The sequence below is a fragment of the Melospiza georgiana genome, chromosome 1, assembly GCF_028018845.1.
Source record: "Melospiza georgiana isolate bMelGeo1 chromosome 1, bMelGeo1.pri, whole genome shotgun sequence".
Lineage (NCBI taxonomy): Eukaryota > Metazoa > Chordata > Aves > Passeriformes > Passerellidae > Melospiza > Melospiza georgiana.
In genome coordinates this window covers 117,769,148-117,781,558 of record NC_080430.1, presented here as the reverse complement: position 1 = coordinate 117,781,558, position 12,411 = coordinate 117,769,148, and the positions used below count along the sequence as shown (strand labels likewise).

The 12,411-nt window shown below is 39.6% G+C and overlaps 1 protein-coding gene across 1 annotated transcript in view; it reads left to right on the top strand.

Annotated features, from left to right (window-relative positions):
- Positions 1-11,838, top strand: part of CA8 (carbonic anhydrase 8) — a 50,785-nt gene extending 38,947 nt beyond the window's left edge. Inside the window, exon 9 of the mRNA XM_058039139.1 lies at positions 9,414-11,838. The gene's annotated coding sequence lies outside the window, so the exon portion shown is untranslated. The remainder of the gene's footprint in view (positions 1-9,413) is intronic.
- The last annotated feature ends 573 nt before the right edge of the window (positions 11,839-12,411 follow it).

Here is a 12,411-nt window from a genome sequence, read left to right as displayed (position 1 = left end):
TTAAAGCTCTGGTATATCTTTAACATTCAATTACAAGCACACTGGTTGATTTCTTTTCATACACTATGCCCCTCTGCCAAAGCTGCTGGAACTCCTGTCAGTAAAGTTTTAGGTATTTTTGTTTTATTCCAAGCCAGTGTGGCACAGCCACCTGAAGAACCTTGGAGAATGTTAGTTTGCCATGACCTTGTTACTCTGCTGGGAAAAGAAGGAGACAAATGTTTCTGTAAGTGTATCCATAGGAGTAGAAAAAGGTTGTTTGAAAGGTCTAATTAATTTTGACTGAATCAGAATGCAGGCTCTTTGCACACCATGCTCCCAAAGCTTCAGAACATCTGTTCCTCAGCCTTGATTTAAACCTTGACAAAACTGAACCCTTTGTGGCTTATGATCAAATGGCATATGTTGATCTTTGATGTAATTTGTTCTAATTTGTTGAGTAAGAAGCAGAGTTGACACAAACATTGAATATCGTGGTGTGTAATACCAGGGAAAGAACTATATTTTTTTAAATGTTCCTCCATCATAGAAAAGCTCAGATCTCAAAACATCCCTCTCCAGTTCTAAGACAAAGTTTGGCCAGGCTCTAAAGGGGGCCTTCAGGATGGCAAAACAAATAGAACTTAGTAGCTTCTCTGCTCTCTTTAACCCAGTAGGTTTTAGAATAAGTTTGCTGCTATCTAACAGCATAGATAGCTGTTATCTAACTGGCATCTCCTGACTGCTTCTTTTCTGCTGAAAACATATGTATCAGCTATAGCTTGGGATTAAGGAGTTTTTTAATTCTGTTTTGGTAAGGTTTTTGACATGCATCCAAACTACATCCCATTAAATGACCTTTTTATCCTTCTTCTCCTGCCATTACTGAAGTTTTCAAATACAGTTCTTTTGAAAAAGCCATTTAAAAAATTTCTAACCTCTTTAAATCATATCCAATAGTGAAAGAACCAGTCAGGTGTTAAGGAATTTGGAGTAAAATCTCAGTACAGATTTACTTTCAGACATGGAAGGTTAAAAAATTGAGTTCAGATTTAGAGAGTGAAAAATAACAGAGTAGTTGTAATTGAAAGGTGCCTCTGTAGATCTATTAGTTTGATCCTCTGCCCAAAGCAGTGTTAACTGCTTAGCACTGAGCCTGACACTTAAAGAGTGGGTTGCTCAGAGCCATGTCCAGCTGGGTTTTGAATATCATAAGGATGAAAACTCCTTAACCTCTCTAAACAATTGGTACCTGTGCACTCCTGCAGGGAAAAAGGTTTTTCTTAATTTTAAATGAAATTCCCCATATTTCAGTTGGTTTTGTCATTTTATTACAAAGCTCCCATACCTTCTTGGTGATTTCTCATGGACACCTCCTCACAGCACTGACTTCTTCTTCTTCACAGAGCAACCAACAAACTCCAACTCTCTCTCCAACCACCTAACCCACTCTTTTGTAGCACTTGTCTTCTTATTGGACACAGCTGTGGCCTATTAAGGGCAGGCCTGTTCCTAATGTTTGGTGATTAGTACAGCTGCAACTCCTCAGGGGTGAGATTGCCTTCTGCACTATTCTCTCACATTCTGTCCCCCCACAAGTTGGTACCCGTTGACTCTTCTCCTTTCTCTGTATGCAGCTGAAGATGCAGTCTGGTGTGATCTTCTGTACTTGTTCTCATAAAGTGTTTGTACACATTGATAAAATCCCCGTTGAAACACCTTTTCTGGAGGCTGGGCAGTTTCAGCTCTCTCAGCCATCCTTTAATGGCAGGTGCTCCAATCCTTTACCGTGCTTGTAGCCTGTTGCTGCTCTCCTGTATGTCTGTGTTTCTTCTGAGCTAGGCAACCCAGCACTGGGCCCAGTGCTCCAGATGTTCTGTCAGTGTTGAGTAGAAGCATTTTCCTCTACCTTCTGGCAGTGTTTTTCCTGATGCAGCCGAGAAAGCTGCAGAACTTCATTGTTGCCTTGGGTGCATTACTGACTTAGCTTGAACTTGATGTTTGCCAGGACTCCCAAGTCCTTTTCTGAAGGAAAAGGGATAACATTGTGGCTTCCTCAGTGTTCATGCTAGTTTCTTTTTTACTTCCTGCTTGACTCAGAACCCTTGCTATGGGCATTGAGCTATTTCTTGATAATTTCAGATGATCTTGAAATAAGATTTATAGTTACTGTTATACAGCAAAGCCTAACAATGAGGAAAACAAATGCTACCGCTCTTAGGAATCAAACAACAAAAAAATTAAATCTTCCATTTCATTAAAGGATATTTATTTGACAGTTAAAGGCTTGACACACTATTTCTCAAGATGTAAATTGTGACTATTCCAGAAGGCTTGCTGGAATTTTGGGACTTGCCACCTTTTCTAATGGATAAGTACTTTTTCAATACTGTGTTCTTCACTGATTAATTCTTGTTGCTTTATGTGTAGCTGATTTGATAGACATGCCTTTCCCCTCTTTTACATCAGTGGAACAGCTTTATCTGTGAATGAGCAAGACTTCTGATTTCAAACACTTGAGAATCTATTTGAATTTGTAATGATAGTGAACTCAGCATGGCATGCCAACGTGTCTTCATCCCTTCATACACCAGGGTGTATACACATGATTCCATGCATAGAGTAGGTAGATGGCATTGCTCCAGTTTACTAAGAGGAGGTCAAATAGGTGCCTGTTATAGAGGTCATTGAAATACACAAGACTTTGTAGGAGACTGTAAGAGCTTGTTCTAAAAAACAATTTTCTAAAAGAATGTTTTATTTTTAGAGTGATAAACTTTAATTTGCTTTACTCTGAGAATAGTTAATAAAATAAAGAATTTGATCTCCAGTGTGTTGTCTCAAAACTCCCCATCTCAGACACAATTTATTTTATATTCATGAACAATTATGTGTGATGATGTCTTAGACCTACTCCATCTACATACACACATTACTCAAGTTCTCCTGAACATTTTTTCTTTTGTGACTGATTCAGAAATTCCTGAGAAAGCATCAGTTTTTATATACACAAGTGCATATACATACTCATACATACATATACATCTGTGGTACACTCAAACTCCAAAGGGCTGCAAGTTTATCCTATATTCTGTAAATTATGATAGCAGAAATTGATTCAGATTAAAAACATGCTTAATATAATTACTGTTCTCCTAGTTGTAAATTCAAGATTAGAGAAAATAATTAAATGACATCATTAAAATAGCAAGGTTTTGCTAGGCCTGCGGAACAGGAAGGTGTAATTTAGGGTGGGAGGAACAGAGACTGCATTTCTGATGCTTCAGACACTCTCTGCTTGATACTGAGAGGTCTGAGCAGACAAGAAGAAGCTGGCACAGTGTTAGTTTCACAGCAATGAGAGGGGGGATGATGTGGTGACTATCTGGTGTGTTTTATGACTGGAAAGTGCAAATTCCTTGCTTTTGAAGCTGCTGAGCAGCTCTTGTGGCAACAAAACTATGTTGCTCTTTCCCCAGGATATTAAATAGGGGATCTGGTGTTGTCAGTGGGAATGAACTAGTGCTGAACAGGTGGTGGTGCACTCTCCTCTTTATGGAATTGTGAATTATATGATAATAGATTGTAGAATATGAAAAACATTCAAATTCAGAGTGAGCCATGGAGCTGCACCTTGCCTTTTAGAAATGGGAAGGGTGATGCAATGCTATGGACTGTATTTCTGTGTTTAAACAGATCTCAGTGAAATTTATATTTTAATGGACATTTACATTAGCAATCCATGTGTCTTTACTCTCAGTTTACAAGTAGCATTTGCAATTTGTGAAGTTCACAAACAAGTTGGTTTGCAGAAGCTCTAACACTTGGGGATTTTATCCTTTCCTGTTGTGTAGGTCCAGAGCTGGAATGAGCTGTCAGCAGCCATGCATCATTAGGCTGCTACAACTGTTCTTATCATTTTCCTGTTTGAAAAAACCTGAATCAACCTGACACAAAGATTATCAACACTAGTTCTTTAGAAATGCAAACACCAATTTCCTAGATTTGTTGAAATATAAGTATTTATACTTCTTCTAAGTGAGTGATTTTTTTTATTGGTTATTGTTTGTCTCCATAAATTTAGTTTGTGCTTAAAAGGTGATTGGTTTAATTGTTAAGGTTCAGTCTTTTAAAGGAACTGAACCTCATGTTATCACCAAAACTAACTCTTTTCCTTCTCTATTTAATGTCTAATGTCCAGTGCCCAGCCCTCTGCTGCCACTTTAGAATTCTTGAGAAAGTGTTTATACTGGAATGAATGACTGTAGGACAGAGGGCCAAACACATTTGGCTTGTGAGCCACACACCATAATCAGAGGCCTACTGGAAACAAATTTTTTGGAGCCTTCAGGCAACCAAAAGCTCCAGGAATGGCTGGAAAAGGGTGCCTTTTGAGGCTGTTTTACTCTACTTCGTTGTAATAGCAGAGGGTAGTGCACTGAGATTGCAGGTGAACCCTATATCAGCATTATTTTTTTCCCCTACTGCTGATGATTCAAATAAGTGACTAGAAAAACTCTTTTGTTACTTATGTGACATAGCTCTGACATGGGAGCCAGAATGTAGGGACTTGGTAGCCAGAGGCAGCCAAGAGTTGGTTGTGGTAGGTATTCATGTCCTTGTTGTGGTAAGTATTTATGTTTCCAGGCTAGAGCATCAGTATAGCAGGTGATCAAGCCCTAAATGAGAAAGAAAACCATTTTGAGTTTTCAGAGTTAGTATCACATTGGAATTGTGCTTGCTCAATTCCTTACTGAGCTTTTGTGAGAAATAGATGAATTGTGGAAGAATGGAAAATGTTCAAAATCCCTTAGCATGTAAAGAAGCAAGGAGGAGAAATTACTGTGTTTTTCAAAGCTAAAAACGTCACAAGGTAGTGTAGGAATCAGATCCCTGCTTATGCTTCAAATAAGATGCTTTATGCTGACAAGTGCTCCTAAATTTTGTGACCTGTGAGTTTCTACCAGCATCATACAGTCTTTCTGATTCATAATTCACTACTATCATCAGCTTTTCATAAAAAGAGTTTTGAGAGTATAATTCCCAGCAGCTTACCATAAACCATGTATGGGTTGTAGACTGCTGCTTGGGAACTGATAATGTAGCCAGGAGCCCAGAGTGCCTGTCATACAAAACACCCTCACAACGTGTTTATTAACAATCACAGCACACAAATTAGAGTCTGAACACTCACTCTGCCATGGTATTTTCACTTATGGGGAAAATGCTGCAAATTAGTGGTGAGTCAAAATAGTGGGAAGCTTAAATCATCACTGATAAAGTTACACCCATTTAAAAAAAGAGTGGCACATATAAAATATAATGTAATATACTCTCGATTATCAAAGATACTAGAAGGACACACAGGTACATATGTCTGTACAATACAGAGAAGAAAACCTCCAGTATGCTTTCCTCTGTCACCAATGTTATGGAAGTGCACTCTGTTTTACCTGGATGAAATCACAGAGATTTAAGCAGAACATTATTACTCCATTGGAACTGAAGATCCAGGTCAGCCCAGATCCTTACTCTTATTGGAACTTTTTAATTCTGAATATTTTGTATGGATAAAGGCAATGCAATGAAAAATATACAAACTCTTGCTAAGCAAACAGACATGTTTTGTAAATAAATAGCAAATGAAAACTTCCAGGTTATTTGGATTATTGAAAGTGTTTTTGCAACTGATACTTGCCACTCAAGAAACAGAATGTCAGCACTTACTGTTGTTAGCAACGTTTTATGGATAACACCACAGTTTATGAAGAGCAGTGCTACACAACAAAAGTCTCTTTAAAACTGTTTATGCATCCCCATAGCTCAAAACAAACAAAGGTGTATTTAATTTAGGTAGAGGCAGCTAAATGCCCACAGAACTTGATGTTGATTAAATAAATTGTAACCTTTTAATGGAAGGAATGCAGAGTGTTTCAAGCATGATAAGGTTTGATAAGGTTCTCGGTTCTCTTTTCTGAGACACACTGAATCCACACCTGGCTGTACTTTCAGGTGCTGTTTTTAGGAAGGTGTAGGATAAAGGTAATGTTTTGTCAGTATTACACAAGGTTTTGACATCTATGTATTTTTGTATTTTACTTTATTTAAAAACTCTTGAACTTTTTGATTTATCATAATGTTAAGGAGGAGAAGGCAAGATCCTTCTATGATGAAAAAGGGCTTTGTGTGAGACAATGGAGGTAAGGAGTAGGGTAAGACAAAAGAAGTGGAAAAGCTCTCCAGGAAAGAGATTGGCTCCTTTTAGGCAGCAGAATAAAGGTTTTTATCTTGTGTATTGATCTTGACGTAAAATGCTGCAGTGGGACATCTTACTTCCTCCCTATCAGATGGAAAGACAGATTATTGTGGACGTCCTATCTAATTTCTCCATACTCTCTTTATTTGCCCTTTCTCAACACTTTTGCGAGACTTTGAAAAATAATCCTTTTCACTGAACTTTTCTCATATCTTCTCTTTTAAATATTTTCTTTCTATTGCTGTAGGAACATTGGAACCTTTGGTTCTTAAAAATATCCTAGCTTTGCTCCTTATCTTTTCTCCTACTTCTGCTCCTTGTTTCTGAGGTAAAATTTATAGTGTTCCATTTGTCCTAGTTTTGAACAAGAAAACTTTCTCTGTGAAGAATATAGGTGCATAAAATTTTGTATATGAAAGAATTAGATATAAATCTTCTGGGGAAAATAATGATATTTTTACGTTCTGAGGTTGAATTCTGAGATTTGATTAACCTTGTTAATAATTTTTTTTTCTAACAATGGGTATTGTGAAGAACTCTGAGATTTTGCAGGTATTTATGGCACTGATCCTGGAAGGTTTTTGGGAATAATTATTTGATCTGTAGAGGACTTCACCAGAAAGTAGGAAAGTTATTGCTAAACAAGAATAAACAAGGATAAACATTGATAATAACAAACATAATAACAAACAAGGACAAACATGGATAATAATACCACCAATATATACAATCAGTCTTTTGTCAGACAGTGCATTAAGTATTTCTGTAACAAACACAGCTGAAATCTTCAGACTGGTTCATAATTAGGCTCCCTTCAAAAAGAAATTTGTTAATACAATAGGTACCAAATCCCAGTTCAACTTAATTTCACTGACTTTTGGACTAAAAGCATTAAGCTTGAACTAGCTAAAAATGTACAAAATGTGCTTTCAATTAAAGAGTAATTAGATACTCAACCACCCTTACATCACACTAGGGATTATCCAAGAAAGAAGAGAGGTACTACTCATGCAGTGTGTAAAACAATTTTCTTAATTAGTTTAAGCACTAATTGAGATTGAGGGAGTGTCACTGTGTCACAGCATTAGTTTACCTAAATGGAACCTTAAAACAACAAAGGTTTTGGCTTCTTTTGAATTGTCTCACTCTGGCCACAAAAATGGAAATTTTCTGTTCAGTTCAGGGAGGAGTGGGTTGGTTGGTCCCTGCACCCTTGTATCAGTAGCCAACTGAAAAACATGCTGACCTTTTCCAGAGATGGAGAATAATTTATTATTACTTGGTTGTTGTTTTGGTTTTTTTTTTATGCTACACCTATATATACCAAGCCCCAGGAAGAGCTGGGCATCCTCTGTGCTGTTGTGTGGAGTGTAAAACCCTTTCACTGCTTACAGCCTGCCTTAGGAGGCAGCTGGTGGAAAGCTCTTCAAGGGGACCATCAAATGGTGCTGCTGCCAGACAACGTGGCTGTCATGGTTCGGCGCTGACACCGTGCCAGTGCCCCCATGAAAATCCCTTTTCCCTGGTGTCTGCTGTGAGATGGGATCAGGAATAGAGCAAAGCAGGCTCCAGCTCAGGAATAGAAGGAAAAAATCTTTATTAACTTACAATATATAAAAGAAACACACAGAACTCAGGATGAAAGCCTTCCAAACATTCCTTCTCCCCCCAGCCAAGTTCCCAATACATCAGAGTAAGACAGAACCTTAGACTCTCAATTCAGTTGCCACCCCTCAGATCACCAACTCCTGGTCCATTGCCACCTTCTAGATAATCAATTCTTAGTTCATCAAGAGGAGAGGAGTCCCTCTTGTGCCATAGGCTTCCCCAGGAAACACAGCTGAAACCTCGTGTTATTCCTGTCACTCGTGGCACCGCCCGGAGAACATCTGCCATCGTGACCTCTTCCTTCCATGTCCAGTGCTCTCACCACTGTGCATGGACCAGAGCTGCTTCTAGGGTTTTCCTTTTAAGGGTGCTTTGTCCAGTTCCAAAAAGAGCACAGTCTCCCACCTTTGGGACACCTGTCCCTCCCCCAAATTTCACCCCCTGGGCCCTGAGGGGTCTCAGCACTGAACCCTCTTGGCCCTGAGGCATTACCTCCAAGACTTGTGTCCAGAGGCTGTGAGGGTTAGCCCCCCTGGTCATTCCTTGATCGATGACAGGATCCTGTGACAAGGATTCCAAATGCCTGGCTTCAGCGCCATCCAGAATTGAAGCCTCGCCTGCAGCCTCCCAGAGATGGCTTTGGGGGGTATTGAGTGATAACCAGGGAGTATGTGGAAATCTCAGATTGTCTTGAGGGTAGGCACTGACTTCTTGGCAGCACTGCTGGTTGCTGACAACCTCTACACCCCCTTCCCCTGTCAGGACCAAGCGGGAATTCTCTGGAATGAGTTGACTCTTCCTGCAAGCAGTTGTAGCCCCAGGTGACCATTTGCACACGAGCACTTTCAGATTGTTTGTGTGTGCACACTGAGCTGTTTTTAGCACTATAATAACCTCAGGGAAAAAAAAAGGAAATTATTATTACCACAGAATGAAGCAGTCAGACACTCTCATGCCCACTGCTTCTGAACTGAGAGCACTGGGGCAACCTGTGTGCCTGGATTCTTAAGGTTATGCCAAAGCACATGAATATGTGTTTGCATGAAATCAAGTATTGATTTATGCTGCTAATGAATATTACTGCTGTTGGGAGGAATTGAGTGATTGCTTTCTATCCTTTGAGTCCACCTGACTCCCATCAGAGCTGGTACTCAGCACTTCCCTTAGTAAGGCCCCTAAAATAGCAAATGGTAAAAAGTTTGCTGTTACCAGTATATTTTTCTTTCTAGTGTACTACTCATGAGCACCAGGTTTATAATTAATTACCAGACTAATTCAGAAAGCCAGTTTTAAAGCTTTGTGTTAAATTAATAATTTTACCACTGCATTTAACTTTGCATTTTTACTGCCATTTCCTCCATTGCTAGTAAATCTTGCAGCACTGGCTTTACCCTAAAAGAGAAGAATTAGTACCATTATGTCACTGAAGTATATACCCTGAAACTGCTCCCACCTGCTGTCATGAAATCCCAGCTTTTAGTTTTCCCTGTCTTCCTGGCTGGATATAAACAGTCTTTCAGACCCACTGCAGAGGAATTTCAGTAACATAATTGTTCCATTCTCTTTTCAGAGAGGGGGAAGACAATGCTCCCACAGTGCCCGCAGATGAGAAATGGAAACTTTTGAGACTGCTGCTTCAGTTGAACCACAAAGCCTGTATTGTTTCTCTTCATCTAATTCAGCCTTGATAGACAGCTGTGACAGTTGGTCTGTCCACATGGTCCAGGGAAATTCTGGGAATGGGCTGTACATTAAAAGAAGAAAACATATTAAATCTTCCAATTCACACTGTTAACTATTTTCAAATTGTCATTATCGTTGCTTTTATAGCTACTTTGGCATAGCATTCAATAGTCATCTGTGATCCAAATAGTACTGATTTTAAACTTGGTGTGAATGCTAATATGTAGAAATACCTATTATTGTTTTGAATGTTAGATTTGCTTTTATTCCATATCATCTCTTCTGCTGTCAGTAGCCATATTTTCTGTAGAAGGGAGATGCATTCTACAAAGGTAATGAAAACACTGTTTGTTCACAAAGAGCATTATACAAATTCAGAATTAATTTTTTGGCAGAAAGGAGAACTTCTCTGCTAGACATAGGCACTTGACATGATTTATCTGAATAAAGCTGAATGACATTTGCATTACTAGGAACCTTACTGAGAAGAAGGACAGTTTGGAACTGAGTAAAATTACCCAACAGAACAATAAACAGAATTGTCTGGATTATTTTCTACTTGGTGAGCCATGGAATTTTGTGATATGGTGTTGAGTAGAGGCAGAAAATTTTCAGTCTTTGTTCTCCTGTGAATTATGACAGTTCTATTTGTTTTGTACACTGCTGAGGATGGCGGTCTGGGCACTGACTCTGCATGTCCTGAGCTGGCCTCTCAGCATGGGGATTGCCATGCTGGGCCACACATGACTTGTCTGACAGAGGAGATAAGGCAAGGGTAGTCTGAAGCAGCTAGTCAACCTTATAGCTTCTAATTCCTGAAACACCAAGAAAACACCAGGATCCGAAGGACAGAGTCACTAATGTGGGAGGCAATAACTCTGATCACTAGCTATTAGTGAGGTCCCCTGTCCTAGCATGAGGGACATTGCAGAGATCTGTGTCAGTGGAAGAACCCCAGAGGCACAGATGGCAACTGCCAGTCTGGGGCACAGTGAAGTTGCAAACTGAGGGCTCACAAAGGGGAGGCCACTCCCTTGGAGCAGATCAATCACCACTCACAAAGTCATTCCCAGGCAATGGTAAATGCAGAGTCAGAAGGCACCCTTAATCCCCCGTGTCAAGGGTTATGGGGAGAGCTACTGCTGAATGACAAGTTATGAGCTCTCTGAGTAATTTATGTGTATATTAGGGGCAGCAGAAACAACAGGGCAAACCAACACAGTGCATGTGAGCTGGGTGAAGGGGGACCAGATATTGCTGACTACTTGAAGTGTTTGTAACTGGGTGTTCTGCAGAAACACATGCTTCCTTTGGAGATAAGTCTTGGTGCATTGCAATAAATACACAGAAAATGTAAAGCAAGCAGCCCACCATGAGGTTATTTGTTCATCTGGGCTTAGCAGAGTAACAATCAGCATGTCGTTCCTTGGGCTTAGAGAAGTTTATATTTCTTAGGGTTATCTCCATCTCCTGCCCACATTTAATGAAGTATAACCCCATTATCTATACAATGGGTTCAAGATTTCAGTGCTGGCCAAAACCACACTTTCCACCTGCAGTGTCTGCAACACGTGTGTGTAGCAGCTTCACTGGCTGCTGCCCCTCTTCCTTCTGCAGTTACTTCCAAGCAGCTGCAGCCAGAGCCCAACCCCAGCACCTGATTACCAGACCCTGGCTTCCCACTGATCTGCATCATACCACAGGGCAGGAGAAGTCTCTGCTGCAATGGCCTGGCTGGACTGTCTGTAGTTTTTGACAGGAGCCTGATAATTTGTCTTAGTTGTCAGGTTTGGTACTAAAATCTTGGGAAAATAAAACAAAATTTGTGAGGTGGAAGTCAGCTGTTTTCTGCCAAGTGAAGGTCTGTTCTTGTCTCCTTGCACCCAGCAAGGAATGAACCCTCCAAAAGTGGAGTGACTCCTGTTGCTGACCTGACAGTTCTCAGGTTGTATACACAGCTCATTCAGATCTTCTCCCTTTGCATACAACACACTATTAACTACTGAGTCTTAACTGACAGGAACTCTAGTAGTAATATGGCAAATATTGACATTATGATGAAATCTGAACTAGATTTATTCTCTAAATAAACATGTTCCTTATCTTGGAGCTGGCTGATATTCTTGTGGCTGTGAAATACAGATACGTTGCAAAGCAAATGATGTAATGTCTCCACCAAATAGTCCATTATTTCCTTTTCCTGTGCTCCCTTCCTGTGTTTGCTGTTCTTTCAAGCATTGCCTTGTGCAGTGAAATTCTAGTCATATAAATACTACTACTGAGGAATTGAAGTTAGTAAATTTGTCTCAACACTTGTCAGACTTTTTTTTCCTAGGCTTGGCTTTGAAAGAAAAATAAAACCCACTGGTAAAAATACTTATAGCAGTTTTGTGTCTTAAAAACTGGATCTAATTTTAACAACATATTCATTCACAAAACACACCCATTAAAGATTGATCAACCCACATTTGTTGCGTGTTGGGAAAAGTTAAATTAGTCTTTCTGGTTTTGATAGGAATCCACGTGGAGGAATGTTCAGGAAGGGCTCTTGGTGTATTATTTCAGTTACACTGCACCCATCAGAGGTTTTATTGAGTGTGGAAGGGCTCTGCTGCTCTCCAATTGGAGTTCCACATGCCTACCTCTGTATTAATACTTTTAAGAAATCATAAAAACTGATAAGGGTGTTCTGAGGGTAGTGTAAGACTGTAAATTAATAATTTCTTCTTTAAGCCTACAGCTACTAAAATTTTGAATCAGTTTGCTCTCTGGAAGTATTTTTAACAGTAAATGTTAATGGACAAAATGCTTCATGTAATTTTAGAGATTTATTAGAAATGTGAATTATAAGTTTCCTAAAGATGCTGAGGAGTTGCACACTTGCT